Here is a 7,791-nt window from a genome sequence, read left to right on the forward strand (position 1 = left end):
AAGTATAAACACTATAGTCTATAATTTAGTTTTGTGTTGGTAAAAAATTAAGTACGCTCGTTGTATAAACAAACTAACTTTCTTTTAACTTAATAAAAATTCAACAAAAAGTGTGTATTAACTTTTAACTTAACTGAGTAACCTATAGTTAAATTAACTTTTAACTCTTAACTTTTTGTCATTGGTGCATATTAACCTAACTTAACGGAGTTAAAAAAAATCATTAACTTGCCCAGCCTTGTAGATTTGAATACGAATATAGGTATAACACAATACCCCCTACCTGCTTGTAATAATAGGTATATTACAAAGGTACAAACACATTTATATTTCAATAAAACTGTAGAAAAATCTTTGTTTCATTAAAAATGCAGTCTCAAAAGAGATCCGAGTCCAGTTGCAATCAGACAACAATGAAAGACTAAACACTTTTCGGCTAGTGTATAAAAAGTTAACTTTTTACAGGCCTTAACTCTTAATTAAAATTGGTACGTAATCCTGCGAGGACGACCACGAGTCTATATAGAAGTAAAACAGTCGTCCAATAAACGGCCACAAGTTAATTGGTCGTATCGTTTTATATTCTGCAATTACCTAGTTTTCGTTACCCAACTAACCTGCATGGTTGAAAATATAATTAATAATTATTACACATTATAATAAATTTACCTAGTACCTACCTATACCTACATAATATTATGTTATATATGTATAAGACACGTACACACATGGTGATCTACCAATTACGAGTCGGTAGTTAATTTTTAATACTATATACTTATCTACTATGTGTAGTTACTAGTTAATGAGATTTTTATTTTAATCGTTAGTTTAAATATATATTACTTGTAATTCACTTACGGCAAGACTTTACGTATTTTATATAATGCAATTGAATTGACTTTCAAATATTCTCTATAATTTTGTATATGATAGTGTTAGATTGAAAATAACCTCCTGGACGTTTATTTGAACGAATAGAAAATGAATTCATTTTAACTCAATGTAGACATCTATATTCTCAAATCTCAATTATATAGACAGGGAGCTACTGACGGTTTCACCTATTTTAGCTTCCTTGAAATTTGTCTAGATAAAAAATGTATTTGTGCCCGCTGAATACGATAGAAAAATCGACTGATTCGTAGACCAACTCGAGGGCGGGAGTTGTCTCAAAAATCAACTGACTTTAACGCCTCAGACAACAAATGATTTGAAATAATTAAATGATGCTATAAATCGGCTGATGAAAATTCATATTCTAACGTGTAAAAACAATAAAATTATAAAATTATAAAATTGTTTATAAATAGTTTAGTTTATAAAATATATAAATGTTTTTTACATGACGTTCGAATCTAAATTTTCATCAACAGATTTTTTTTACAACATCAATTAAATATTTCAATTTTAAATAATTTGGTGTTGGTGGCTAAGGCGCTAAAGTCAGTTGATTTTTGAGACACCCTCTCGGTATTTATATATTAAATGCCAAAACCAATAATATTGTAGTCAACACATTTTTTAACATAATCAAATACTTATAATGATGTTCAATGTTTGAATAACAAATAATTTTTTTATTTGTTTAATCTTATTAAGTAATTTTTAGTTAAAATTCAAATTTAACTGATAATGCAAAACAAATAAATTATTATCATTTTTTGATTAAAAATTTTATTTTTTATACTTATACTGTAGATTTTAAATTGTTTATGAAACTGTTAAAAACATTTTTTTTAAAAACTTGTACCTAATCCAATAACTTTATGTTTACTTACACCTACATAATAAATGATTTAAAAACAGATAGGTACTAACTAAAAAAAGTATATTTTTACCTAACGTTTTTATTGATGCTATGATTTTTAAAAAAATGTAATTGAATGTTAAAATAGTCAAAAATTATTAAAGTACTATTTATTTATTAATAATGTTTATACCTCACTAATAATAGAAATATTTATTTTATATACTCGTAGTTATGAAAAATTATATTAATTTAAATATAATAAGAAATTTGCTGTAGAATAAAATTAGATTGAAATTAAAATAGGTATGGTTTAAGTGGATCCTCCTTCCCCGCGGTTCTGTAAAATATAATACTACAGAAATTATTTTATCTCACTGGTAAAAAAGTTCACGCAACCACTACTCAAAACAACTTAATAATAATATGTTCACCGTAGAGGAGTCGTTTAGTAAGTAATAGTTAGACACGTGTCAAAACTTGTAAATATTCTAAGGTCAACTTTTAAAAATAAATATGAATGTTTAATACTTTAATGTACCTATGCATGTAGCCATAAAAGCGATTCCTAATATGTATATTGTCTAAGGTGAAAAAACAACAATAACTTTATACAAAAAGCTATTCTCTAATTGAGAACTAAAATCTAAATTTAAATTTATTATTTTCATAGATACCTTCTCAAATGTGTGCTAAATGTCTGAATACCATTTATTTTAAAATAATAAATGTAAATAGGTACGTATTTTGACATTTTGTAATGAATGGTAGTTACCTATATAATATTACAAATTCAAAATCGTGGATTTTAAACATAAGTACCTACAGAGTTATTCGAGCAATTAAAAATGTTAATGTTTTTATTTTACAACCTGAAATTTTTTAGTTAGAATAAGACGTGAAAATATATCGTTTTATTTGACAGTCATTGAATTACCAACAATGTGGGCATGCAGAGTTAATTTTGAATAAACGTTAATTCAATCCTTTGACTAACTTCAGTCAAAACCACTCTGTTGTAATGCAAACATATTACATTTTTTCTTACAGTTTTAACTGCAGTATGATAGAATATTCCAACAAATATTAAAAGCAAACTTTTAAAAGTTTAATGCATACAAAATTAATTATGTTTATCTTTTAAAATAATTTATTATAACACATAACACTATACGTATTAATGTACCTATTACAAATTCGGAATTCCACAAAATACATTACAGAGGGTTGCTTAATAAATAAATGCCTCATTTAAATAATTTAATTGTTTTTTTTTTTTATTATTCTAAATAGAGGAAAAGAAACAATAATTGTTTATTTTTGAAATGAACACTGCTCTGTTTATATGCGTTGCAAAATAAAAAAGTCTCTTGTCTGCCGTCCGCATGGGTTGGCTGCTGCGGCAAGCAACGTTGTAATAATATTATTATCGTTGTGTCGGTCTGCGGTAAACCCTGATTATGACAATGTTGACAATATTATCGCCGCCTTTGACTGCTCTGAATAATTGTAAAAAGGTGAATTTGGATATTTCGTATAAAAATGTATTTAATACTTATACTACCTATATCACTATGATGTGGTTTTGCCCGGGTTCTACATTTTTTCTTTTCATATAACCTTGCTGGCTTCGTATACAAACCTAAAACTGTAAAACGGTGGTAAAAGAATTATAAATAAATAATAATACATAAATATAAATATTATAATATTGCTATACAACATAATATTAGAATTATTATTGACTAAATAAATATAATTTCTTATGAAATCCGATTCAAATGTAATTTTGTCCTCCAAAATACACTCTACGAAAATAATAAATTATCCTGTCCTGCAAAATCAACCGAATTCGATTATTTTTATATTATTAAATTATTAAATTTATAGAGAAAAATAATTTTACAGCCCAAAAGAAATGTTAAGCTTTTCTTATAAATTATTTTATTCCATTAGGTATTTGAAAAAGGTAAATAAAAAATCAGAGTTCAATGCGGGCTGTAGAATATCCTGTTCTTTCAGATAAAAAAACCAGCAAAGTGCGAGTCAGACTCGCGCACGAAGAGTTCTGTACTATCGTCATGTTGGCAACACTGCTTATATTATACATTCTAGGATTTTTAGTATTTGTTGTTATAGCGGCAACAGAAATACATAATCTGTGAAAATTTCAACTTTCTAACTTTCATAGTTCATGAGTAACTGCCTGGTGACAGATGGACGGACAGCGGAGCCTTAGTAATAGTTTTACCGTACGGAACCCTAAAAACCTGGAAAAACTATTTTAGTTATTTTGTTGTGATTGTAATGATTGTATAATAATATTTGTGGGTACTTGAAACTTCTAAAGTATACTATTATATTTCTATGATAGTACCACGGTTTGTTGTTGATGTATAACGCGTTACCTGATGGATATTGTGATATGATTAATTTGGAATTTATTATTAATACCTATTATAGGTCAATTTTTTTTTTAATACAATAGATAAGTATACCTATAATAGGTATGTCTAATATCTAGACTGACAAACCGTCTCCGCTCAGAATCGTTTTTCTTATACAGTGATATTAAATCATTGAATTCAAATTTAAATAAACATCTATTTACTATTATACAAAGAGGGGTTGTTAGTAACTTCATCAACTAAATTTTTAATAACTTCATAAATTAATCAATTCCTTCATCAATTATACAATAACTTCAACAATTAATTTGATTACTTCAACAATTAATACTTCAACAATTAATCGAAAACTTCAACAATTAATTGATTACTTCAACAATTAATCAAAAACTTCAACAATTAAATGATTACTACAACAATTAATTGATTACTTCAACAATTAATTGATTACTTCAACAATTAATTGATAACTACAACAATTAATTTGATTACTACAACAATTAATTGATTACTTCAACAGTTAATTTGATTACTTCAACAATTAATCGAAAACTTCAACAATTAATTGATTACTTCAACAGTTAATTTGATTACTTCGACAATTAATCGAAAATTTCAACAATTAATTTTATTACTTCAACAATTAATCGAAAACTTCAACAATTAATTGATTACTTCAACAGTTAATTTGATTACTTCGACAATTAATCGAAAATTTCAACAATTAATTTTATTACTTCAACAATTAATCGAAAACTTCAACAATTAATTTTATTACTTCAACAATTAATCAAAAACTTCAACAATTAATTGATTACTTCAACAATTAATTAATTACTTCAACAATTAATTTGATTACTACAACAATTTATTGATTACTACAACAATTAAACGAAAACTTCAACAATTAATTTGATTACTTCAACAATTAATCAAAAACTTCAACAATTAATCAAAAACTTCAACAATTAATTGATTACTTCAACAGTTAATTTGATTACTACAACAATTAATTGATTACTTCAACAGTTAATTTGATTACTTCAACAATTAATCGAAAATTTCAACAATTAATTTGATTACTTCAACAATTAATCAAAAACTTCAACAATTTATTGATTACTTCAACAATTAATTTGATTACTTCAACAATTAATGTGATTACTTCAACAATTAATTAATTACTACAACAATTAATTGATTACTTCAACAATTAATTTGATTACTACAACAATTAATTGATTACATCAACAATTAATTTGATTACTACAACTATTAATTGATTACTTCAACAATTAATCGAAAACTTCAACTTTCTATGGAAAATGCTTGAAAATTATGTAACGCAATGTAAATAATTGTTCTTGGGCCTTGATACGCATTTTGAATTTTTGCCACAATCACGGTATCTCATCAGTGAAACAAAAATAATAATGAAAACGGTTGTTCTGGTATGAAATGACTCGTCATTTACGACGTGTTTCCATTACGCCTGCGATATATAGGTACAATTCCATGTGAATAAATCTAAACATAATATTTTAACGTCCTCCCGAGGCCGACCACTAAAAACTTTATAATTTATAAATTATTCATATTATATTATTATGTTATTGTTATTATTATCATCCGATATTCCGATACAGCAAAGATGCTGTTTGGGTATGGTCAATTTCATTTCAGAAGTAGATTTGGTTCAGTCATTTCCTATAGCATCAAGATACCCGAATTACCACAGCACTAATGAATTATAAAAATTCAAGTCCAAAAAGCGCATTAAAATGAGAGTTTACAACCTCGTCCCCGACTTGATTGAACGTAGGTGTGCCAAAACTGAATATTATTATATATGTTATCTTTAGGTATTAATAAGCACCGCGCTCAAGTCATTCGAGGGACAAAGATGATTTTATGAAAACATTTAGATAGGTAACTACACTATTACTATAAATGATAATGCGATAACTCGTTCATGTAAATATCGAGTTTCCAATCGAAATCACATTTTAAAATGATATTGCAGACGGTGGCAGATAATACAATAATAATATAATTTGTACATGTTGCATACAAATCACAAAATATTGTACTAACGAAATAAGGTTAAAAGAATACGAACTCATATTTCTTCTCAGGAAAAATAATGTGTTATATAAAATCATTGTTTATACAATGCTACAATGCGTCTAATTAGTTTGTCCCGCTACGGTGTACTTACTATAATAAATAATGACGTTTAACTGTTTACGTTTTGGGCTGATATTTAAGCACAGTTTCGTGTATTGTACATTTAATTGTTGTGCTAATGACTAGGGTAAAATAGATAGAATATAGGCTACCATAATGAGTCTAAATACATTGAAGGCTGACATAAGTCCATTTTTCATTTTGAGTATACATCAATAATAGGTGTCTTCAAGAGTGAGTTACAAACAATTCAACTTCGTTAAGTTAATATAAAAGATATAGCTATCTAAATTTTACTACACCTATAATAATATACATATATAATATATATCAATGACAAATAATTACCTAGTGATGATAAATATTTTTGTCAGCTTACCATAATTCTGTTCCATATAAAACTGTACTAGTTCATTTTTAGGATATTGGTCTAAATAATGTTTGCGTTTAATTAGTAGCCTGTTATATACATAGTATAATATTAATACTATCCATTATACAGTGACCCACTGGTAACCTACTGTACAGCAGAGCGACATCCACTTACCCACCTTTTTTTTTACTCATTCGTCCAAAACTTCGTCAGCCGTTAATTTTAAATCCTTATGAATACACATCATAGCCAGACCATTTAATCTTTTCTGAAATATTTAATAAGCAAATTATATTTAATATTGTAAAATATGAATTATGATTTCCTTTATTACTTACTTCTCCAATGGTGTTCCTCAAATAAATTTTTATTCTCTTGAGATTTTAATAAGTGCGTTCATTAGATGATGTTGAAACTGGTAATGTGGCTAGTATTTGAAGAAGTTTGTGTATATTAGGATAAATTTAATTATTACAAAACGATAAAGCTTGAAGTGCATTAGTTGGCTCTTCGCTCAATTTTTTTAAGCACCTTTCACTTCACAGCTAATCTTAAATCCATATTAATTTTTTGAAGCTGTTTTTATAACGGTAGTCCAAATCCAAATCCTTTAGTTAAAACTATTAAAGAAATCATAAATTCTCCATTCAAAATTGAATTTCGTAGACACTGTGCTTTCCCACTTGTATCACTGTCTTCCCGTGTTGAAATATCATCTAAGGACTCTACAACAAAATCGTAAAGTTCTAAAAAATCATTAAAGGAGTTATACCTTTCGATCAAAATTTTAAAGAACATGTTGACATTTTAAAATAATTAATATTAAGAAAAATTAAAAATTATATTCACGATACAAAATCATTTACTTAGATTACATTTTAAATGAACTACATATTATTATGAGTCAAATAATACGGATAAAATCTTTGTAAATTAAGAATGAAAACGATTTAAAATAATTATTATAAATTTTACTAACCTGAATAGACATTCGGGTTCGATAGGCGCGACGGCTGAAAAGTGATTGTCAGTTCATCAACTATCGCTGCGCTAATGTACCTACGTTCTTCGAA

Source organism: Acyrthosiphon pisum, chromosome A1, assembly GCF_005508785.2.
Source record: "Acyrthosiphon pisum isolate AL4f chromosome A1, pea_aphid_22Mar2018_4r6ur, whole genome shotgun sequence".
In the NCBI taxonomy this organism is placed as follows: domain Eukaryota; kingdom Metazoa; phylum Arthropoda; class Insecta; order Hemiptera; family Aphididae; genus Acyrthosiphon; species Acyrthosiphon pisum.